The sequence below is a fragment of the Vicugna pacos genome, chromosome 2 (genome assembly GCF_048564905.1).
Source record: "Vicugna pacos chromosome 2, VicPac4, whole genome shotgun sequence".
NCBI lineage: Eukaryota > Metazoa > Chordata > Mammalia > Artiodactyla > Camelidae > Vicugna > Vicugna pacos.
Window position 1 is genome coordinate 57,846,336 of NC_132988.1, and position 26,704 is coordinate 57,873,039.

The 26,704-nt window shown below is 32.9% G+C and overlaps 1 protein-coding gene across 5 annotated transcripts in view; it reads right to left on the bottom strand.

The window, feature by feature from the left end:
- CCSER1 (coiled-coil serine rich protein 1) overlaps nucleotides 1-26,704 on the bottom strand; it is a 1,130,224-nt gene that overhangs the window by 269,474 nt on the left and 834,046 nt on the right. The gene's annotated exons all lie outside the window — the stretch shown is intronic.

A 26,704-nucleotide genomic window follows, 5' to 3' on the forward strand; every position in this document is an offset into this window, starting at 1 on the left:
AGGCCAAAAGAGAGAAATGTATGGAAAGAGTGAAATACCTAGCCTTCTATTTTTTTAAGTTTCCAATTCGAGGTCCTGGTTCCATAAACTGTTCCTTGTTTTCTGTCCCTAATAGTCCCTGAGACATACTATTGGATCTTTACTATAAATCCTGCTATGAGCTGACTAGAGTAGTTTTGTGATTTTTGCAAATTGCAAGATGTAACAAAAATGCCTTCTCATGTTTCTAGGGGAAGACCTGAGAAAAGAACATACGTTTTCATACCCCCAGCCTGGGCTCTCTCCATGTTATCATGCTCTTGGCTAGATCATTTTTTCTCTGTGATACAAAACAAAGGATGTTATATGACAGATCCTTAATTCTGGAAAATCTCAAAATGATACAGTATCATAAGCTTTGTAAAAATACGTTCATGAAGATGTTAGCAAAAAAAAAAAAAGCCACCTATAAGTTTGACTCCTAATACGACTTCTGTGCCTGAAATATGGATAATATCTTAGATAAACATTATCTAACTCAAACTGACATGATTTTGCTAGGCTACCAACAATCAACTTCGTCAAATCTTTTCAGAGTATTCCACCAGAAACTGAAATGTGATTTTTATTTTAAAAGTATTTTATGTTGTTTAAATACTGAATATTGCTAATTTTTTTTAAAACAGAGCAGTCCTAAAGAAGAAAACATATTATTAACAATAAAGAAACAAAAAGGAAAGAGTGCATGTTGACTTGTGAGCACAGCTCACCATCACAGGCTACCTTTGGCTGTAATGTTATGATCACTGGAACAACCTCCTTCCAGACACACGTGCATTAGGAACATATGGAGTGTTTTTAGAGTACTTGAGCAAAAGGAAATTTTACAAGGATATATATAAATATACACCATGCAGGGTAGATAAAAGAAATATTCCTTATACTAATTTTACCAAAAAAAATTTAACAGTCAAGATAAGCAAATAACACAGCAAACACCGTCCCTCCCCACAAAAATGAGTTGGAATAGCAAATACTTGTATTTGTCATTGCTTTTACAATTTTTCATAAAGAAATATAATATACCTGATAAAGCTGAATTTCCTTTTAATTTTCCTTCCCAGTAATTCCCTCCCTCTTCTAAAAAAATTATCAGTTATTTGGTGTGTGTACATTTTTGTATTTTACTCAGCAGTTCTTAAAATTTTGCCCACAGAAACCTTTTACTCACTTAAAATTATTATGGAGCCCAAGGAGTTTTACTTTATGTTGGTTACTTCTATTTATAACACAGAATTAAAATTGAGAAAATTTGTTTATTAACTTACTATAAGAAAATAATAAGCCCTTGACATGTTATCATAAATAGTATTTTTATGAAAATAACTTAATTTTCCAAAAGAAGAAAACAGTGCTAAGAATACTTTTTTTTACATTTTTAAAAACATTTTAAAAAACATTTTTAATGTCTGTCTAAATAGAAGGAAGCAGGATACTTATATCTGCTTCTACATTGAATCCATTGTGACATGTGTTTCATTTAAAATATATAGAGCAACTCTGGACTGTCATAGATACGTAATTGGGGAAAGAAGAATTTCTCAGACTCACTAAAAGGATTGCAATGGCTCCAGGAGTTCTTGGACCACACCTTGAGAATTAGTGCTTTGCTTATATATGCATTTATTTATAAGTAATATGTATAATATATTTGTATAAATTTAAATTTACTTAAATGGTACTGTGCCGTGTAAATCACTATGCAGCTTTTTTGAGGTTTATCAAGTTAATGCTTGCATATATTTATTTATTTTATCTGTTTTATAATAACTCAAACACTATGGCATTGTTGGAGGGATAGACTCAAAGGTCAATGAAACAGAACAGAGAGCCCAGAAAGCTACCTGCGCTTATGTGAGAACTCTGTCTATGATGGAGGAGTGATGGCTTAACTAATTAGCATTTATGATATTCAGTACTCAGGTGCTTAATTACTGTATGTGCTGATCATTAAGAAAAAATGGGAGATGTAGACTGTGGAAGGGACAAATCTAAAGTAAATCAGGCACTGAACAGAAGAATGGAGTCAAGGGGAACAGATAATGAAGCTTCTTGCCAGATTAGCACCTCATGTGCCACTTGATCAGGGTCACTAGCAGACAAACCACCTACCTCCCAGGCAGTCAGTAGTCTTACCTAAAGTGTAACTTCTTCAATGTCTTTTTTTTTTTTCCCTCCAGCACATTCTTTAGGGAGACTGCTTCTGAGGTTATATGAAGTAGGTCAAAAATATAAAAGAAAGAGATGCTGCTGCAGCCATTGTGAGACAAATAAATTAGTAAACCACTTACCAAAAGAAAATTCTATGTACTAACTCCCTCTAATCCACTTCTATTATTTTAAATGTTTCTGAATTATTACTGTTTTGACATATAAGGCAACTCTCCCAAACCTCCAGTGTATTCCTGCTTTTAACAAACAGTATTTTCTAATTAATTGTTCTTGCTAATCACCTAATCATAAGAATTAATTTTTCTAATGTTCCATTAACTCAGGCAAAACAAATTCCTTGTCATATCTGTCAAGTCATTGTCACCTCTTCAGTGATCAGACAGGTATGAAAGGAACCAGCACACGTTTCCAGGGGCAACTGTTACTAGAAAAACAAAACAGAATCAAACTTGCTTCTCAATTTGTCATATTTTCAAAGGCAATATCTAACTAATGATATGATGATGATAAAAATATACCACTGGGGTGGAGTACGTCTGTCATCTTTCTACTTTGACCTGCATTTAAAAAAATCCCAGTATATTCCAAACAGCTTCAGTAAACCCTATCCTCCTCCCAAACGGACACAGGAGTAAAGTGGTCAAAGATGCCAACTCTGGATCCCCTATTCTTACCCCAATCTGAGCAATTCCAGGCTTAACTGGAATAATAATTTATATTAATAAATTATATACAAACTTTTGGATAAGTTTACATGAAAGATTCTTTTGGCTTAAAAAATTAAATGAATGAAAAATGAAAAACATTGGTCAAGTCAAAGTATGATGACTGCTCTTCATGGGAATTTTTACCCTACAAGTTTTTCTTATAAGACACATATGAATGACAGATACTAATGCTGGAAAGCATAGACTTGTGATTAAAATGAATGGATTCAGGTTGGTAAAAATGTATATTCTAGAAGATTTTTATAAATAAATTGTACTATTTTAGAAGTAGCAGCGCTGACAAAAATAACACGCTACCAACAGAAATCTCTTGCTTTAAGCTGGCGTAGGTAGTGGATTGTTCTCATGGATCGTTCCTACTTCCCTCTTCCACCAAAAGTCCAGATAAATCAATATAATTATTTAAAGCCAATGTGTAAACATTTACCATTTACATTTAATTTCCCAAAGAAAATTGGCCAATGTAGAAATCGTCTGTGAGGGGGGTGTGTACTGGCTTTGATAACGATTATATCTGAAAATGGGTTTTGAGATGTGTTTTCAGCAATTATTGGAATAAATTTAAGAAACTTGTGTATCATCAACTCAAATTTGCTTAAGTTAGTAAGATTTGATTCATACAGCAAAACGTCTAGGAGTATCTAGGCTTGACTGGATCCAGGAGTTGAAAAGAGGTCATGGGAACTTTTTTCTCCTTCCACATTCCATGTCTTTGCCCTTGTGTTTGCTAAATTCTTAATCACGTCATCTCCTTGAGGTAGTAAAATGGTCTTAGTAGCTTTAGGTTTCCAAAGTTTTCAGTGCTAACATTACGTCAATCACTAAGAAAAAGATTCTAAATGGCCCTGCTAGGGCCATTAGGGCTGTATCTGTCAGTCTCAAATCACTCATAATCCCCAGAGGTATTCAGTAATTAGATGGGCCAGTCTTGGTCATATGATAATACAGGTGAGGCAATATACTTCACATTCTTATCTGGAGGGGAGAATGTACTTTCCCAAAGGTAGAGAATGGTCTGTCTTCAGAACAAAAGGGGAAAATATGCTAAACATACAAAAACAACAGACATACCCAATAATTCAATGCAATTTTTTCAAAGCATAACAGTGATATGTATCATTAAGTTCTCATACATTAAGATTTTCCCAAAATTTTATCAACTTTTAGTCATACCTCTTAAACTTGGCTTAATACATTTCTAACTTCTTTTTCTCTTTCATAACAATACTGCTTGCATTCTGAATGCTAATAAAGGGACATAAACGAGATGAGACACAAGCACATTGTATTTGTGTATTTGCCTCTTTCATTCATTCATTCATTTGTGAAACAGATGAGTAAATGAATACATCAGTATTTAATTAATATGTATAGAAAGAACTATGAAAAAGCAATGGGGTAAAATAACATAGGAAAGAATGTGTCCTTGTGCATAGAGAGAAGTGCTAAGGGAAAATCTCTGAGACATGAAGAATGACAATAGGATGTCATAAAGTCAAGACAGCTGTATAGTTTGCTGTTTCCTTACTGAATCACATCATGTTACTTACAGAAGATATATAATATTTGTGTGCACACTGCGGTAAACTGACAGAAGAGCCAATGGCCAGAGGCAGGCCTGGACGCTGCAGGTAGGGAAGGGCTCTCTTGACCAGCTGTAGGTTTCAAGAATTCACACCAATTAAGAAGTAGAAGTTCTCATTTTAAACGTCTGAGCAGAAGACATGCTGTCTTCAAAGTGGTCCTATTTTTTAGTGTTTGATTAGCAATAATTTTAGAAAATCAGTAATCATTAACAAGGCTCATCAAATAAAAGGCCTAGAGAATACCGTATCATAATGAATGGGATGTACTAATTGATTAAATATTCTAATTACAGGACACAGTGCTTTTCATATATAAATGCATTACTTAAAACCAATGAAGAGAAATTAAATAGTCCCTTATGCTCTAAAACTTTATTAAATACATTTTCACTTTCAACAGACAAGAAAATATTTCAGGATCTTATGATTTCTCAGTACTTTAATTGTGAATTTAAATTAGCATTATACTATTACATCTATGTGTGTGTGTGTGTGTGTGTGTGTATCAAGTTCCAGTTAACTGAATGTCTTGGTTAATAAAGTCTCAAAATAAAGGAGGTTTTAACTGAAATGAAAACAGAGGTTTACTTTAAAATTAATAAAATAATTCTTTTGTGATATAAATTTTCTAATAAAGCCATCTTATAGCAAGTGGTAGGTGGAGGAATTTCTCGTTTTTTTGTAAACAATCACTTCTAGAACAGATCATTTTATTTTACTTAAAGGAGAATACCTTTTTATTCATTCAAAATAGTGAGTATGCTCGCTTTTAGGTACTGTTCTAACCACAGTTGTTTCAATGTGAACAAGTCAGACAAATGGCTTCTGTTCTAGTGAACATTGTTACAGAACAATGAACAATAAATAAGTAAATAAATAAGGTAGCTTGAGCAGGCATTAGAGGATGTGAGGTTATCAAATGGACTATGTTAGAGAAAAACAGGTGGGCAGGAACCACTTTAGTTGGCTGATGGCCTTTATATGGGAAGGGTACTGAAATTAACTGAATACTAAGGTATAGGGTGCTGGGATAGGGTTTTATTTTTTATTTAACCTCAAATGATAATCAAAATACAAAATGTACAATCAAGGCACACAAAATGTATTGCGATGTCATTAAATACATAAATAGACTTCTTTTATCTCACTGTGGAGGAAGATAAGGGAACTGAAGACAACTATCCTTTGATATATTGGTTAGTGGATAGGATAATTTCAATGAAAAGAAACTATGTGTGATTCCTCACTGATTCCTGCCTTGATACATTGATTCTTTGGTATCTCTGGCATTCCTTTGTTGACAGGTATAAGGCAAAGGATATAAGAATGAAATTTATGTTCTGTTTTCTAACCCCAAAGATCCCCAGCAACCCCATGTACAAGATATAGTTCTCTAAGTGTTGGAAAGATCTTGTCTATAACTCATAAGACAACCTCTCGCTAGCATTTCGATGGAAACAGAAAGGCTGCTATGTGAGATAATTTAACAGAGTAGTAAACAGTTAGGGCTTCTCCATGGAAGAATCTGCAACAATGAGATTGGTCCAGAGGGCAGAGATGCTGACACACCAACCTGACAGCAACACACAGAATTAGTATAAAGCCCCACATAAGGTTTAGAAACTTGCATTCCTGACTTCATTAAAGGATGGCATGCTCCCACTGTGTAATGACTTTGGTTGCAAATAAATTTTTTGTGAACCCAAGTTGTAAATCCAGCCAACTAGCTTGACTGGGCAGGTTGACTCCTGGATCAAATTTATTCACAGGGCCCTTTCTCCTTTTCACAAAAACTTTTGGATGCCTAGAAGCACACCTAGGATGCAGTGTGCATTTTTTCAGGGAGGACCAGCATACTTCATGGAAGTCACAATGGCTAAGTAATTGACAAAGGTTGTACAGGTAGCAAGAATTTTGGCCAGTGTTAACATGGTTGTATGTAACACTAATTCTTTTTAATATATCACAACAAACGACTTGTGTCTTTGAAACTAGGAGACTCAATATGGCAAAACTGTTTACTGTAAAGTAGATTCTAGGATCTATGAGTAAGACTTATCTACATTATCCCCAGCACCCAAACTAGGCATTCACCAATAGTACATAAATAAACGTACAAACATCCTTATAAAAAGTTGAAATGATACAATTCAAAAAAAACAGTCAAAATTTAAATCTTTGTGGATTAATTAGAAAGCTCATTTAATTTCCACTGTTTTTCTTTTTTATAGTTACAGTCGGTACAAAATTAAAAATCAGCAGTTAATGGACAGACTGAAACACTTCTTTCTATTTAGTTGTACATTTGCTGTCTTGCTTTAGTAAAATACATAATCCTGTTGGTTCCAAATTCTCAGACATGGGTGGCATTCCTGCTGACTTATTATAAGTAGTGATAATAATGTATCAGTCATTAGACAGTTCTATTAAACATACACTACAACCACTTAGCAGCTGAAACACTGAAGGGACAGCATTAGAAAAGATAAAAAGAACTGGCAGGGGGAGAATGTAGATGCATCCCCATATTCCAAACCACCAAGGATCTCAGAAGCAGTGAGGCAAAAGCTTAATGGGGTACAGTTCAATTTTACAATTAAGAACAACTGTTTTCAAATGAGCCTTAGCATAATGATTAGGCATAGTAAATATAGAATATAAAATTGGATTAGGAAGACATTGAAAGAAGTATGTTCTGTTCCAAGCAACAAGAACATTCATCTCTCTGGAGTGAATATTGTACCAAATGTTTGTACCTAAAATATTAGAAACATTGATATAATTTAAGACAGTTTTCCTGGAACAATGTAGTATTAAAAATTCTAAATTCTTTCACCCTTTGAATATAAGCAAACTTTTAGGAAATGTGCATAATTTAAGAGATTTGAAAGCAATTAATCATTGTCACAAATTTCAAAGATAATCCTTGATAGCAACTGCTGTTTCTTTCATTTTTATTCCCCACACATTTTTAAAAACTAATAATTACTTCTAACTAAAAAGAGAATCTATTAAGTCTTTGGAGGTATCACACAATGCTACTTCTACCACTACAACTGTTACTAATACTAGGGAGTACAGCAGTAATATTTAGATCAATGCTAACTTCTTTACATTACGAATTAATCCTTATAGAATTCTATGAAGTTAATATTATTATCCTTCATTTTACACATGAGAATATCGAGCTTCTAGCATTTAAGGAACTTGTCCAAAATAATTGGCCGAGCAAGAACTTAAAACCACTTCTCTGTAATATCATGTGACTCATTCCAATCACTATGCTACTTTACTTTGCTCTGCACACTCTTGTTGATGGGATAGAAATAGTAATGTTTTTGTTAAGGCTTTTGAATGGTAAAGTTCTATAACTCATGAGTAGTTTATTTCTCAGTAATTTAAATTGTTTTCAGAATATTGTCACAGTAGTAGTATACCTGTAAGACATGGGAGCAATAGTACCAACAGGGGAAAATGTACAGATTAAAGGCAGCTGTAGCAATCAAAGCCTCTGGGACTAAGAATATTTGTCTAACCTCGAAATCAGCCTACATTTTTGTCTTTCCTACATACTCCACATCCAGCAAGTTTTGCAGGATATTGTTTCAAAATACAACTCAAATCCAATCGATGCTCACCACGTCTTCTGTTATATCCCTAGTTCAAGCTGTCACCACCTTTCTATGAGTTATTGCAGTGGCATCTCAATTTGTCTTCCTTTTTTGACACTTGCCCATCCTCCACCCTCAACCTAAGCAGCTTGTCTACACAGCTGCCGAAATGTTTCTTTTCAAACATAAAGATCATTTCACCACCTAAATATAAATCACCAATGGCTTTCCATCATAATTTGCTCTTTTTAAAATCAGTTTAAACTTAGATAAAATGTTCAATAAAATGTTATATATATAAAGTATATTCAGTGTTCAATACTAAAAATATTTTTCTAAATCCATTTAGAATGAGTTGGCCAACCTGATGTCCCATTTCATCTGAATACTTAGTGTGCATTTTCCACAAAACAGGGCATTCTCCTATGTAACCAAAATACGGTCATCCATTTCAGAAACTTAATTGATACTGTCATTACTACAGGATAATCCTCGACTTCATTCAAGTGTCGCCTAGTGTCCAAATCATGCACTTTAGAGAAAACAGACTTCGGTCAGGAAAATGTATTGCATCTGTCATCTCTCTTATCTTTTTCAGTTTACTGTAGAAGTAAAATCCTCAATTTTTTGACTTTCGTATCTTCAACACTTTTGAAAAAATTAAAATTATTTTTCATACTATCCCTTTATTTGGGATTGAATGTTGTTTTCCTGTATTCAGATTATGCTCACTTGGGAGGACTATTATAGACGACGCCATCACTTCATCCTATCAAACGGCATTCAATTTTGATTTGTCCTATTACCAATAATGTTACTTTGATTATTTGATTAACTTCTTCAAGGAAATTTACACTCTTTCTCCTTTCAGTTATTAATTAAGTATTTTTATGGGGAGATACTTTGAAACTAAAATGTACCATCCTTCATCAAACTTTCAATTTATTCCTTTATCTATAACTGTATGATTCATGGTTTTATATTTACTCAATGGGTTATAAGTATAAATAGCATTTATTTTGGTACTTAATTTGCTTCATATTTGGCAAATGGCAGCCCTTTCAAGAAGGTTTCTGTGTCATCTCGACATGTCAACATCATCCTTTGAGCATTTCTTTGCTTTCTGGCAAAATAAGTTACTCTGGATTTATCTTGTACTTTCCCTGACCAAGTTCTAGAATCAATCATTTCTTCAGTGATTCCTGGCTTTTTTTGGTGGAGAATGGTATCTAGAAGTTAAAGTCTGAGTGCTAGTTATGCTTATTGCTGTCAAGGTATTGTTGTTCATAGACATTTCTCAGTGGACAGAGATAGAAAGTACACATGTATGTATTTTTAATGTACATACACAGATATATATATAATACATATGTGTACATATATGTACATATACATATTTAAAACCATAAATTCACACCTATATCTCGAATTTTAGTAGACAGACATCTGATTCTCATTATCCTTAATATATTTACTTATGCCCCCTTCCATGTTGAAAATAGAACCAGGGAAACAAGAAAACAGGGTATCTTTGAATGCTAACGACTGTGATCACACCTGGCTGGGCCTTTAAGAGCCTGTCCAGGCAACAGCACCTAAAAGAATATAGAGGACAAAACTTCACAGCCATATAGTGACCAGATGAAATATTATAAACCACTAGGCTGCTGGAACCAGGACCCTCCCTCATTTTATGAGTATCATGCAAATTCCTTGAATACTGAAATAATCTCTAGGGATAGAAGGAGCCTCACAAAAGGAACTATGATGAAATTTCTTGTTTTACTAATTGAAAAAAAAAAAAGCTCAAATTGAATTTGACTTAAATAAAGTGTAGTAGCATTTCTTACACCAAAATGTTAGAGAGCAAATTCATACCACTACTTTAAGTAATTTGTTTTTTTTGTTCCTTTTGCCTTTAAGGTAAAATTTACATATAATGAAGAACGTAAGTGTTTACAACCCATACTGCTATCATAGAATATTAGACAATAGAACATTATCATCATCCCAGGAAGTTCTCTAGTGTTTTCTTCCTTGCCCCACCCCAGAGGCCACTACCGTTCTAGGTTTTTTTGTTTTTGTTTTTGTTTTTTGTCACATTAGATTACTTGTTCTAGAATTTAATCTAAATGGAATATACAGCATGTATTCTTTTATGTAAGGCCTCTTTCACTCAGAAAAATATTTTGCAATTCATCCATGTTGCTGCCTGCATCAAGGTTTCATTATGCTTTTTATTGGTTGGTAGTATTTCATATGAATATGCCAGTTTGTTTTCCATTCTCCTTTTGACGGACACTTAGTTGGTTTCCAGTTTTTAGCTATTACAAATAAAGCTACTGTAAACATTCTGGTACAAATTTATTTGGAAATACAAGCTTTTTATTTTAGGGGTAAATATCTAAAATTAGGTTTGCTTAGTCATCAGGGTGCTATAACATAACCTAAGCCCTCACAGTTGGGTTTTCTCTTTTTTTGTAATGCAAGTGCCTGGCTTAAGCTTTGACTGTCCTCTTCTGAGATGGCTAACTCTAATAAACACATTACCAGCCACGGGACTAAATAATGAACCAGGCTACCTCCTCTCACTGAGGCTTCTTAGCGTTAGAGATCTTGCTTGATTTTGAAATGGGCCATTTGGGCCACATGTTTTATTCTCTTCCTACCCTTTTAAATTCCTGTCTTTATGTTTTAAATTCACTGGTAAAGAATGAGCCCTCAAAACTTAAGCCTTTGGCGCTATAGCTACCCTTGACCCCAATACAGGCAAAACCTGTGCTCTCTCTCACACTCTCTTCACCTGTAACCTTGCTGTGTGGCTCTTGGTGTGCTGGTGTTTTCTGGGACTTGGTGAGTAGTAATAAACCCTTTTTCCCCTCAAGTTTCCTAATGGTTATTGCTGACAGGCATCTTGCAATAATAAGAACTACAAGGGCTGGTCAAGTCACAACACTGGTTATTGGTAAGCCGAGACCAGCACAAAACATGTATGCTTTGTTTTTATATGAAACTACTAAAATATTTTTCCAAAAAAATCTGTACCATTTTACAATGCCACCAACAATGTATGAGATTCCTGGTTCTGGTTGGTCCACATCCCAATCCCAATATTTGGTGTCAGTTTAATCACTATGGTGTCTTTCAAATATTTTTTAAATTGGAATTTAATATAAGCTAAATTAAAATAATCAAAAATTTATAATGATAAAGGCTTAACAGTTTATGAGAGGGAAAGAAGCATATCTGTTTTGCTTACGATTTACACTAGAGTTCAGGGAATTGCCTGACACAGTCAATGCACCATTAACATTTGTTGAGTGAAGCAATTATGTAAAAACTATCTGGAATGTTTTTTCATGTCTTTTTCTTTGCACTAAATTTGTTGACATAAATTGAATAAGGCAGTCATTTTGCTTCTAGGCTCTAAATATTTATCTGATTAATTTTTATCAACAAATATCACTGTGTTCATTTAAATTCATATCATTCACTGTTCAGAATATAGCCAGCTTTTGCTTATTGCTGTCCCTCCCAGATTTGCCCCCTTCCATCACACCTGAACTCTCAGTAGCTCACTCTCTCTTTTTAATAGAGTCAATACAGCCTCAACTTCTGCCACTCAACTACACATCTATTTATATTCCTGATACTCATTATGTCTCCATGCTTTTACACATTCCTTTCCTTTATGAAGAATGCCCTTTTCCTTGTCAATCTTGTGTCTTTTACTCAAAGTATTTATGCACGTATCTAATTTTTTTTCCTGGATAGAAAGAGCTAAAGGAAGAAGATACCACACCTACAAGTCTGATTGTGTCGAACTTAAAAATGAGTACTAACATGATTAAGAGAAGGTGCAAGCCATGTCCAAATAAAAGATTCCAGAGACTCATCTACAAAGGCACATCAAATTAAGAATAATTCAATAACCTCCCAAGGTATATGCAGAGCAAACTAGAGGTCTTTTTGGTTTTTTTGAAAGTAAACAAATATCCCTACACTAGTTGAGGTCCTTAGAGTAAAACTGAAGTTTTCTTTTATTATATATGAACCCCAGCTTTGAAGAACACTTTCTTCTTAAATATCTTTCATGTTTTGGAGGCTAATTGTACCTTTCAAACACAAAGACCAACTTGCTCATTAAAGGTAGGGGTGTTTTTAAATACACAAGAATGATCACTGACCCCCATTGGGTAGATATAGTTATAAACTTATGAGTCTTCTCTTTTTTTGATAGAGCGAACACAAAAATATCAAATTTAACCTTCAAGGAATATTCTGTTACAAAGCCATAGCAAAATTCTTCAGTTTTTCCAATGGACAATGCTTTCTCTTTCTCCCATGATTTCATATATGCCGTTCCTTTCCCAGAACACTTCTTATTCAAATATTGCTTCAGATTTCAGTTTAAACACAACTTCTGCAAGGTGCTTTGTTTGGATGTTTACATCATATGGGGTGTCATTGCTCTGCTTTCTCTTAGCTCTCTGAACTTCTCATATTGTAAGATGTTAGTTTATTTTTACTGTTTATTTATTTATCTTTCTTGCTAGGGCTCCTGTTTATCTTGTTCTTTGGTCTATTCCCAGGACTTTTCATAGTACCTGGTATGGAGCTGTGCTCAATAAATGTTTGCTGAATGAATGAGTGAAATGCCTAATAATCCCGCAAAAAGTATTTTTTGTTTTGTCCCCAGAGCCTATGACAAATAGAGAAATATAGAGAATCTAAGAGGAGTTGGTTGAATGGAAGAAGGAGAGAGAAGGGAAAAGGTAGGGAAGAGGAGACAGAGAGAGGGAGAAAGAGAAGAGTCTGTAAATCAAGGTTCTGATGTAAGAAAAATGTCAGTGAAAATTTAGGAGTAAAACTAGATCATCCTCTATTTCTCACCATCAGTTTATATAGAAATGATGAGGATTCTTGTCAGTTGTTTTTAACATCATTAATATAAAATATACTTAATTTGTAATGCTCCTGGGTTAAAAAGGCATGAAATATCTATAACCAAAGCTAGTATTTTTAAGTGTTCCTATCGAGTCTTGAAATATATCAAATAAAGAAAAAGATATTAATAATTGAGGTCATGTATTTCCTCATGAAACAATGTGCATGTACATTCTATAGAGAGCAAGCAGCCTAAGTGCTTTGTAATAAGCAGAACTGTCAGGTAAAATTTTTAATTTTTGTTTAATACTTAGGGAAAATTTAATTACCAGATAATCTCAAGAATATTCAGAATTTCTCAATAATTTAAGACTTCCTTCAAATTTATTATTGGCTTCAAGACTTAAACATGAGACAAGACACTATAAACATCTTAGAAGAAAATATAGGCAAAATATTCTCTAGCATAAATCTTAGCAATGTTTTCCTAGGGCTGTCTACCCAGGCAATAGAAATAAGAGCAAAAATAAACAATGGGACCTAATTAAATTTGTAAGCTTTTGCACAGAAAAGGAAACCATAAGCAAAACAAAAAGACAGCCTACCGAATGGAAGAAAATATTTGCAAAAGATGAGACTAACAAGGGCTTAATTTCCAGAATATATAAACAGATCATACAACTTAAGAAACAAACAAACCCAGTCCAAAAATGGGCAGAAGACCTAAACAAGTAATTCTCCAATGAAGACATACCAATGGTCATTAGGCACATGAAAAAATGCTCAATATTGCTAATTATCAGAAAAATGCAAGTCAAAAACACAATGAGGTATCACCTCACACCAGTCAGAATGGCCATCATTCAAAAGTCCACAAATGATAAATGCTGGAGAGGGTGTGGAGAAAAGGGAATCCTCCTACACTGCTGGTGGGAATGTAGTTTGGTGCAGCCATTATGGAAAACAGTATGGAGATTCCTCAAAAGACTAAAAATAGACTTACCATATGATCCAGCAATCCCTCTCGGCATGTATTTAGAGGGAATCTTAATTCAAAAAGATACACGTACCCCAATGTTCACAGCAGCACTATTTACAATAGCCAAGACATATATGAAAACAACCTAAATGTCCACTGACAGATGATTGGATAAAGAAGTTGTGGTATATTTACACAATGGATTACTACTCATCCATAAAAAAGAATAAAATAATTCCATTTGCAGCAACATAGATGGACCTGGAGATTGTCATTCTAAGTAAGCCAGAAAGAGAAAGAAAAATACCATACGATACCAGTTGTATGTGGAATCTAAATAAAAAGACAAACTTATTTACAAAACAGAAACAGACTCACAGACTAGAAAACAAATTTATGATTATCATGGGGGAAGTGGGTGGGTAGTGATAAATTGGGAGTTCAAGATTTGCAGATACTAACTACTATATATAAAATAGATAAACAACAAGTTCATACTGTATATAACACAGGGAATTATATTCAATATCTTGTAGTAACTTATGGTGAAAAAGAATATGAAAATGAATATATGTATGTTTATGTATGACTGAAGCATTATGTTATACACCAGAAATTGACACAACATTGTAAACTGACTATACTTCAGTAAGAAATACATATACAAAAAACAGAATATCAGCATGTGTGAGCATATACATTAAAAATGTTATACATTTGATTGTCTATTGGATTTGGGAACTTGTTAAAGATTAAATCAAAACTGAAGGGTTAATAAAAATTTATTATTAGCAATTATTGGACTGCACAGTCGATTTCAAAATAAATGGTCTCATAAATCACAGGCAATTAAAAATATTTTTACATACAATAGTAAGTATTATTTTTATTTGTGTGGGAGACTAAATAGATTAAGAATGCTAGATTAAGGAACATAAGGATATCATGTCCTTATAGAAGAGTTTTTAAGAGTTGCTTCTCATTTTTATCTAAAGATCATAAAAATGTTTTATTTGTAAAAGTAAATTACTTTTAAATTAATATTAATAACAATGCCACTTTAATATTTTTCTTTAGTTATGATTTATGTCAAAAATAACACCCAATACTAAATTTTTTATTAAAGAAAATACTTCTAGCAACTAAAAATGATGTACATTTTAGGAACATACATATTATTCATGATCTTCATGTGTTGAAAGAAAGGTACTTCTATACAAAGCATGATGCTTCAATTTTATGGGAATATGTTAATGATTAAAATAGCAGTATTTTTTCCACATAATTTACTTGTAAAAATTCTCATAAATAGCAAAATGTTCCTATCTTGCAGGAAGTTTTAAGGCACTGATTCAGAAGAAATTGGCCAGAGTAGATCCTTTCTATACCAACTGACATTTTTTATATTGTTTCAAATATAAGGAAAGTTAAAAGGACTGTAACAATTATTTAATCATTCATTCAGTGGGGAGGGATTTCCTGATATAGTAGCTCTAAATGAGACCTCAGGACTGTTACAGTGAAGCAGGGTCAAGTTAAATGCTTTATAGCCTTCTATGGTTTAAATCAGTCTAACTCACCATTTATGCAAGCCTGTTGATGAGTTCAAGTCAGTTCAAAGGTCTCTCCTCGTTTACCCCAGGTAGAATTAATTCTCCACTACTTGTGTCTATACTGTGCCCTGTGCAATTCTTAGCTGTACTTATTTTTTTTAAGTCACCCCCTTGAGGATAGAGACCATTCCTAGGCTTCATATTTATGAAGGACAAATGATTAAATTGTCTTGCATTATAAATTGCAGTAATAATAAACTTGCCTTAGCAAACATATTATTTCCTGTTCAAATCTTTAGTTATTTAATCATAGTTATAAAAATTATATCCTAGTCAATAATTTGACATCTAGAGGCACTAACCATGTATTACATTATCATAAAATCTTCATAAGACTTTCTATCTAGTTTAGAATTATCAAATGCTATTACTCAAAACATTTTCTACCATCAATAATTTTTTACCACTAATCACTATTAAACTCTCATATCTGGTGCTTTCTAGACCCAATAGACAGTAATTACTATGGTAAAAATGTTAAAGACTAAAGAAATCAAGTATCAATCAAATCTGCTACTTGATTCATAGTGTTTATATTTTCATCAGATCTCTTCTCAGATATCACTTTGTCATAGAATTTTTTAGTCTCAAACTTGAGCACTTGGTTTTCCATGTATCATATTTTTAGCATAACATAGAATATATGCATACATGTATTAACACAGCACATGTATACACATATTAATGCATATATAGATATATTTTTATCAATGTATGTTTCCTGTATATACTGATATATGTACATCCATGAGTGTGTATTTATGTGTGTGCGCTTATTATCTAAATCCATGGTGACATTTAATTTATTGCTATAGCTCCAACACTCAGAACAAAAGAACAGTACTAGGCAATCAGTGTGGATTTGTTGAAAGAATAAATATTAGCTGTAATACAATTTTAAATTTTTTCAAATGGGGCTTTGTCTCAGAGAGACTTATGAAAAACTCTTACTTCATAAAATTATTATCTTATTAGATAAAGTTAGAAGTCTATCATTATAGCGAAGTGTAGCAAGTAGAATTATCAGCATAAACATTTATACTGTTTTAAGGTATATGTCTCTACTAGTTATTAACAGGACCAAAAGCTGAAACTGATTTTTTTAAAACTAAACAATGTAGTTATTCACTAATATTGAAATGGTTAATCCTAAATAACTATTTTAAAGTTCAACTCTCAGATAATCACATGCTTTTTTTGACTAACTCATCAAATCCAAAAGGATACTATTTTTAAAATACAATTTTCTAACAAATGCATTTCAAGTCTCTCAATGGACATAGTAACCAGATGGATTACATCTGATTAAAAAATATTTTTTTCATGCTATAAGCAAGTTCACATTGTTGTATAATTTAGATAAGGATTTCTCAACAATGGCACTGCTGACATTTTGAGCTGGATAATTCTTTGCTGTGGAAGCTGTTATGGGCATTTTAGGATATTAAGCAGCATCCTTGGATTCTCTACCCATTAGATGTATAGCACCCTTCTCTCAATTGTGGCAACCAAAAATGTCTCCAGACATTGCCAAATGTCCCTGGGGGAGCAAAACTGTCCCAGTTTGAGAACCACTGATTAATGTAAATAATTTCACATGTAATGCCTAAATCAAGGATATTTAAGCCTCAACTAATCCAAAATTATACAGAAAGGTCTGTTAATTTGCTCCATATTCGTGTATCTTTTATAGTTATAATTGAAGACATTGCCTACACAGTGTCCTAATATTACAGACCAAACTATTTTTCTTGATCAACATTCTTTCCAAGAAAATGTTTAACTTCATAGATAAATTAAAACTATGGAAATCTCTCTCTCTATCGAACTAGCATTATCTCCCAGTTTTCTTTGACTCTCATTTCAGTGTTCATTGCTTGTGTCCTGTGGATCCTTAATGCTTTCAGGTACCTTACATCTTACACAGGGGAGTGAGGAAAGCCAAGGAAATATATTTTAAACAAAGTCTCAATTTCTTTTGATTCCTGAATCCATGGTCAGTGATTATATTTTTTAAAGTTCAACATTAAGGCTCGGGGTCCTTTGTAGGAATTATGCATTTGAAATCTTCTTGAATAATAACAACAAAAATGTCATTCTGCCTCTCTAGACAACAGAGAGACACCCCTGACAGCATGGCAAAGTCTACAACGTAGTTGCCTCCCATCATTCACATTCCCCTTCTCTCTCAGAGCCCTGGAACCTGTAGCATTTCATAGAGGGTTAGAATCACACAGAGTAAAGACCATATTGCAGGCAAGTAAAAGAGGCAAGTAAAAGTGTTCTTCCATTTTGTGTGAATGTGACACACAGTCACCTTGAACCATGCAAAGGAAAGCAACCCCTAAGCTGGGAAGAGGAGCAAGATAAAACAAACATGGCTGAGTAGTATTCCACTGCATATATTTACACCATATCTTCTTTATCCATTGATGGACATTTAGGTTGTTTCCATGTCTTGGCTATTGTGAATAGTGATGCTGTGAACACTGAGGGGCACATATCTTTTCAAATGATAGTTTTCTCCAGATACATGCCCATAGGTGGGATTGCTGGTCATATGGTAAGTCCATTTTTAATTATTTTTTTTAAGGAATCTCCATACAGCCATAAAAAAAGAATAAAACAATGCCATTTGCAGAAACATGGATGGACCTGGAGATTGTCATTCTAAGAAGCCAGAAAGAGAAAGAAAAATACGGTATGATACTGCTTTTATGTGGAATCTAAAAAAAAAAAAAACACACACACACACAAATGAACTTCCTTACAAAACAGAAGCAGAGTCATAGGCATAGAGAATGAACTTGTGGTTACCAGAGGGAAAGGGGATGGTAAGGGATAAATTGGGAGTTCGAGATTTGCAGAAACCAACTACTATACATAAAATAGATAAACAAATTTATATTGTATAGCACAGGGAACTATATTCAATATCTTATAGTAACCTATAGTGAAAAGAATATTAAAATGAATATATGCATATATGTAGGTATGACTGAAACATTAAGCTGTATATCAGAAACTGACATATAATTGACTATACTTCAATTAAAAAATTTTTTTAAATAATAAAAATAAAAAGAAACATGGAGCCTGATTACTTTGTAGGGCAGACTCTCTTCATCATTCTGGTCTTTTTTTTTTTTTTTCTGATAGTTGTTTTGGATCTCTGTCACAACAGCCAAAGGACCATCCTAACTAGTACAAGCAAGACACCAACAGAGACCAATATCTGTATTAGGCACATTTCTATTGATTGCATTATGAAATAAAAAAGTGCTAAAAATAAGATGAGATTAGTATATAATTGGAGTTCCGCCCTGATGAGCCAAAAGAAGTAAAGTGAGCAATTTGGAACCTGAGTTATGAAGAGCAACTTCATCAGCATTAGCAGGGTGTTCTGCCTCATTAAGAATTGTGAAGATAAATAACTACCAGGGGTGTAATTACAATACGATGACGATAGTTAACACTGCTGTGTGATACATACATACATACAAGAGCTGTTAAGAAAGTAAATACTAAGAGTTCTCATCACAAAGAAAAAAAAAGAATTGTGAACTCATGATTTGATAAATTGTAATATCCTGCTAATGATAATCTTATACTTGATCTCTTATTATTTTTTATATTTGAGTTGTTACAATATGATAACCATAGTGCAATTTCATTATCCTGAAAATACTTCATCTATTGAGGTCACTTTGGAAGGAAATATTAAAATTTTTGCATCACAGAACTTATGAGCACATTCAAGAATACCCCCCCACACACATTACATATGCCACAAATTAATACATTAAAAATATCAGAAATTCACAAGTCAAATCTGTAATCCCATGATATCATCAGCCAGTTTACAACAATAGTTCAACTAATAGGAAAAACTGATCTATTTTATGCAGCGAAAAAAAAAATTCTACGTCTGGTACTGCAAGATTTGCCTCCCTAGTGCAATCTATAAATTTAAACATGAGTTTATGACCCGTATAAACCTTCACATTGATAATGACAGCTAATATTTCCATGTGCAACAGGTATTTCAATTTAATTCATCTCTTTCATCCCCATCTGAAATAGCTGTAGGTTTTGTGACTGAGCCCTGGACCCTAAATACTTCAGCACGGTAACAGGAATCATTCATTCATTTATTCATAAGAGTCTGAGCTTATAGGTTATTTCTACATATAAAGTGGAAGATCCATTCTCATTCTGCTTTGATCAAGATGCAGGCTTGAGCCACTGTCAAATAGTAATTTGGTTAGCAGCTACCAAGAAAAATAGAGAAATGTAATTCTTACAATATGCGGCATGTCCAAACAGAAATTGTTATTTGGGGGGTGCCATTATAAATGAGGATGCTGAAAAGTAGGTATATCATTGGGCTGTTGGAAATATTCATTAAGACTGGTACACATAGAGTGATTAACACAGTGTCAGGTGCATAGTAAACTCTCAGTAAATGTTGTTTAGAAATTGTTCTTGTTAATATTTTCTGCTCCATTTAGCCAACTTTTTAAAACCTGAGGGATTTTTTTAAACTAGATATTATGACTATCACAATAGAAGTTAATAACTGACACAACTTTATTAAATATACTATATACTTTAACTTATTATTTATTAAGTATTTATTAACAATTAAACATAATCAAACATATATGAGTAAAATTAATGTACATATATAACTATAATATAAAACTGCCATTAAAGAGAATTTAATATTTTTTAAATAGACAATTTTTTTTTTTTACTGCCATTTGATTTTGTGAAACATTTATTCCTTGTCTGTGTTCTAAATCAGTACAAACCTTGCATTTTACTTGTTCCATGTCAGGCTAAAAAAATTCTTTGATAGATTATATACTGATTGCAAAATTTAAGAAAATCTTAACCTTCATACAATTGGTCAATTTTTAGGCATTAAAATACAAAGCTTTTGGCAACAAATTTAAAATATAACTAGCTTTTACCGCTTCTGCTTTTTGTGTTACAAATGCATGAAAATACTGCAGGATCCAAAGGTATGGGCCTCTATCAAGTCTGCTTTCACTTATTCCGTCCACCTAGATTTGGGAGACATTTAAAGATGGGCATGGCTTTGGATGGAAAGGGAAATGCTTCTGGACTGTGCTCTACTTGAAGACATACCCAAATCACACATTATTTTTTCCTTGACCCAGCCCTGCCACTGTACAGTACACTTAGTAAAAAGCATTGCACTATTTGACTAATTTAATCATTTATAAATGACTCAACCTAAATGCAATGTCTTTGTTGCTTAACTTCATTTTTACTCCATATGGACATTTCTGAAGTGTCTTATTAGCTTTACAAAGGTGTATCGTCCAAATGATCTTTCAAAAAATATGATGGGGATACTTAATTTAGATAGTCAGTGATATGGAACTTCCTGAATTAAATACAAAATAATTTGAACATGTATGTTCTTTTAGAAATTTAAGATATTAAAAAAAAGACATAGACCATAAAGAATGACAGTAGAAATTAAATAAAACAGTAAGGAGATTAATCATATATATTGTCAAAGCATATCACTGAGGAGGAAAAATGTGTATGGACCCAATTAATTAATTACCTTAAGAAGCATTGATGTGCTGTTTGTGGGAACATAAAATCCTCATTAACTACTACTGAATCAATTTAGAATGACTTAATGCAATACAGTTTTTTATAATGTTTCATCAATTAATTTTACAATGTAGAAGACAATTCAATGATTCAGAAATATTTTTTTCATTACATCAGCCAATAAATACCCTTTTGCTTAAATTCCAGTCAAAGCTCCTTTGAAGTTCCCTTAAACTGATACATCATTTTAAGTAGATTCATTTTAAATTTGGTCTTAATTATTTTCTTATGACAACTTCCTACACTTACATTCTTTGTGATCCCATTTTCCTCAAAAAAATTTTTTTGAAAAAAATTGACACTACTTTTAGTGCCAAATTTATTCCATGACTTCTGTCACTCTCATCAACACGTTTCATCCCCATGGCTCATACATTTCTATGTTTACATAATAAATGTGATGTCATAGATTCTACTTTCTCAATGACTATTCTCCTAAGGTTCTAAGAAATAGCCTCCTCCCTCATTTTCATTAAAGCACAAGAATTTTGAAATATTATTTTCCAAAAGGGTTCCTCATTAAAATAAACTTCTAATTAAAGTTAATAATTTTTCTGTTTATATTTTGCAACACTGTTGAAACAACTGTTTTAATCTCTCATTTGTACTAAAATTAACACTATAAATTTCTTCTCATATTGTAACAGCAAAATATGATTTTATGCTCCCTGAGACAATCTATAGGTGGCATTGAGTTATGCCATATTGTTGCATCTATATGGAAATCTATTTTTAAATTACAATCCTAGTGTGGCATCTCTAATGAAAAATTCCAGAAAGCTCATTTTCTTTTCTGTCCCTCCTTTAAAAAAGATAACTAATAAAAATAATATAATATGTAAAGGAAAGATATATCCAATTATCAGTCTTTTGGAATTTATGAATAAATATTTTTATGAACTAATTTTCATCTATGAAAATTAATGGTAAACCTTAACAGCTTATTTAAAAGTAATTGCTTGCAGTGATTAAAAAAAACAATAAAATCTTAACATAAGGTTTACCTTAAGCTTCATGGGTTCCTAGCTCTTTTTCTTAACATTTATTCTTTTCAAACATTCATTTGGTATAATTTTATTATCTATTTTTTTGTAGGTGCTGTACTAGGAAAACTAATGTCATAGAAAATATCATATTTCTACTCAGTAATTTTACAAGTCAGAGATAAGACAAATATAGTAATATAGTAGCAATTATTATTTTTAAAAAGTAAATGTCAAGATTAGGGAAATATGGGGTACTGGGTGGACACACAGTGAGGCCTAGCTCAATCTAGGGGGTGAGGGTAGCCATCCAATGGAAATGTAATGTAAGGCACATGTATAATTTAAAATTTTCTAGTGATCATATTTTAAAAAGTAAAATATAAATTCACACTAGGATTAAGCAGCAATGTCTTACACAGTACAACAGCTAAAGTGAAACACAGTCTTCCAAAACAATCAGGTTGTATTTAAGAGATAAATATTCTGTACTTCTTTGATTTTTAAATTTAAATTCATTAAAATTAAATAAAATAAGAAATCCAGTTCCTCAGGTACATTAGCCATATTCCAACTGCCCAACAGCCACCTGTTGCTGGGAACCAGTGGAGGGCGAACTTAGGGGATTCTTTGGATTGACTCTGTCATCCTACTTTCAGAATGCCTTCTTGTCAAACTGGGGCTCGAAAGCTTAAAACTCCATTTCCAAATCTACCCAGAAACTAGGTGAGTCCTGCCAATTAAAATGTATTCACCCAAGGGGAAATCAAAGGGAGATGGCATATGTTTTGCTTACATGAATCATGGGGGGAGTTGTTCCGTTCTGGGGTCAGGAGCTTTGGTGAAAATGGGATCAGGAACTTCCTGAGAATGAAGCTTGATCTTGACAAAGGACATAGTTCCTTCGGAAGTGCATTACTTTGGTGTAGTTTCAGGAGTTGTTCTTAAAAGATCAGCCTATAGCCTGCAACTTGAGCCAATTTCTCACATTCAAGAGTTAGCCCTACTTTAATAAATCCATGTTATTAGTGTGTAAAATTGTTGGAGTAGACTTCTTTTCTGAACTAGGATCCTTGATCAATACAGGAACTAAAGAAGACTTCCCAGAGAACTGACTTCTAAGCCTGTGTTTGAAAAGTAAGAGTTTATTCTGCAGAATAGTAAGAAGTGAATTGAACAACAGGAAATAGTTAATAATAAACAAGGGAATGCAACTAGAAGAGCCCAAAGGAAGTGAGTATGATTAGAATAATAAGGGGAAGGGTGAGTTTGTCTTAAACAGATGGTTCAACGCACTGAAAGCCACTTCACAAAATGGCCAGTTCACTGAAAACAACAATTTACCAAATTATCAATTCATCAAATTCATATATTTACCAATATCTTGTTTCTTCTAGTAATCAGTAAAGAGTATCGCAATGCTTAGATCGATTAGTAAAGTCTGGGCAGGTGAGTGGTCATGACCCTTTAAACTTCTTTCTTGCCTCTGTCTTCCCTCTCTGTATCCCCACAATCACCTACTCTTAGCCATTCAGACTTTCCTTATTCTGGTATCAGCAGCCAAGGCTGTGCTGTTTCTTTACAATGGCAGAGGGTACTCTCTCTTGTCTCATCTCCTCTAATTAAAACAGCAGAGCTCTGAGGTCAATGCAATCTAAATGATTCTGTAAATGTTAGTATTTGAGATCTACTCACTAGTAAAATATATTTATGACTATATTCAAGAAATTTTCAAAACACAAATATATTAGTAAAATAATGTTTCTTAAGAAAAAAATCTAATCTCTGGCCCTTAGCCTTTTGTAGTTGAACACTTTTTCTCATTCATAGTTAACCAAAATCAAGAAGAATATTTCTGTTTTGAGTAAATTAACAAATGTGAGGAATCTAGAAAATAGATAGGTTTACCCTGCAGCTGCATTGGCCTTGTTAGGCCAGAAAAAAGGGAGAAGAGAAATGAAGGGTCTTTTGTTGGTCCATTTAAAGAATAGGGGCTCTGTCTTAAGAACAAAGAGAAGTCATTGCAGAGTTGTGAGAGAAATGGTGTGAATCATCACAGACTGGAAAACAAGTATGGTGGGAAAGCAATGGAGTCAGAAGAATATGGGTGGCTATAGCACCCAGTAATCCACAAAGACAGGTCTGAGAGAGAGATTGCAGAGACACCTTTGAATATTTTTTCTTATATCAACAAGGAAGAGTAAAAATATTATTATTTTTATACAAATGTAATAATGAAAATAACTAAAAAGGATACATTACAAAAATCTCAGGCAGTAGAGCATATAGGTGAGTCACAGCAGGTATAAGAATATAAGATACCTTATGATTTTAGAATATAGCTTAACATGAAATCAATTTCTTATGTTACTTATAGATTATATTAACATTCTCAAGTTGATCATGAGGAAGATGTATAGTGTCACCTCTAACACTATGCCCCAAATTTCTCATGAAGCTAGTAAAGATTGGTTACCTCCCTGCACACAGCAGTTCTCTAAAATACCAGTGTGTCTGCTGAAGTAACATTTAGAGGCAATAAACAACAGATTAGAAGATACAGGAAAAAACAGATAAGTAATCTGAAAGATAGAATAGTGGAAATCACATAATCAGAACAGCAAAAGAAAGAATTTTTTTTAAATGAAGAGTTTAAGGGACTCTGGGACAACATCAAGTGTATCAGCATTCACATCATAGGGGTATCAGAAGAAGACACAGAGGAAGGGATAGAAAACATATTTGAAGAAATAATGACTGAAAACCTCTTTACTCTGGGAAAGGAAACAGATATTCAGATACAGGAAGCACAGATAATCCCAAACAAGATGAACTGAGAGAGATCCATACCAAGACATGTTAAAATTAAAACGGCAAAAGTTAAAGACAAAGAGAGAATCTAAAGGCAGTAATAATAAAAAACAAACAAACAAACAAAAAACAAAACCAACCAATCACAGACAAGAGGAACCCAATTGACTATGAGTTACTTTTTCAGCAGGAACTTTACAGGCCAGAATTGAGTGCTAAGATATAATTAAAATTCTGAAAAGAAAAAAATGTTACAACCCAGAACTCTATTTGGCAAGATTATCACTCAGAATTGAAGGAGAGGTAACTGTTTCTTATTATCACTAAATAGACCTTTCAAGAAATGTTAAAGGGTCTTTTTGTTATTTAAGTGGTAAAGAAAAGGCCACAGATAGAAATAAGAAAACGTATAAAAGGAAAAATCTAACTGGCAAAAGCAAATATATATTAAAGGCAGAGTGGGTCAGCCACTTAAAAAGCTAGTATTAAGGTTAAAAGACAAAAATAGTATAATCAACTATAACTACTATAAATAATAAGGGACATCCAAAATAAAAAGATGTAAAATATGATGTCAAAAACATAAAATGTTTGTGGGGGGTAAAAATGTCTTTCTTAGAATTCATTTGAACTTAAGTGACAATCAGCTTAAAAAAGACAGCTATAATATACAGGTTGATAAATATATACACACACAGCATGAACCTCATGGTAACCACAAAACAAAAACTTCCAAAGGATACACAAGATTTATAGAGAAAGGAATCCAAACATAAGACTAAAGAAGTCTATCAAATCACAAAAGAAGATGATAGGAATAGAGAAAAACTAAAAAAACAAACAAAAAACCCAGAATTACCATAACAGCAATAAGTACATGTTTACCTATAATTATGTTAAATGTAAATGGACTAAAGGCTTCAATCAAAAGACACAGGGTATTGAATGTATTAAAAAACAAGACCATCTATATTCCACCTACAAGAAATTCACCTTAGAATTTTTTTTTTCAAGTGCACAGGGAACATTCTCCAGGATAGATAACATGTTAGGCTACAAAACAAGTCTCAATAAATTTAAGAAGAGTGAAGTCATATTAAGCATTTTTTTTTCTGACAACAATGGTATAAAACTAGAGATCAACTACAAGAAGAAAACTGAAAAAAAAAGAAAAAACACAAGCAAGTGAAGACTAAACAACATGCTAAAAAACAAACTGAAGAAGAAATTTAAAAAATAGCTTGATTCAAAATGAAAATGGAAATACAAATGTCCAAAACCTATGGAACACAGCAAAAGCAGTTCTAAGAGGGAAGTTCATAGTGATAAGAGACCAAGCCCAAGAAACAAACAAAATTTTAAATAAACAATTTAAGTGTACATTTAAAGGACTAGAAAAGAACAAGCAATGCTTATAGTTAGTAGAAGAAAGGAAGTAATAAAGATTGGAGTGGAAATAAATAAAACAGAAACTAAAAGAGAAACTGGAAAGGTCAATGACACTAAGCCCGTTCTTTGAAAAGATAAACAAAATTGATAAATTTTTAGCCAGACTAATTGATAGAAAAAAGGGAGAGAGCCCAAATAAATAAAGACAGAAATGAAAGAGGCTAAGTTACAGTTGATACCAGAGGAAAATA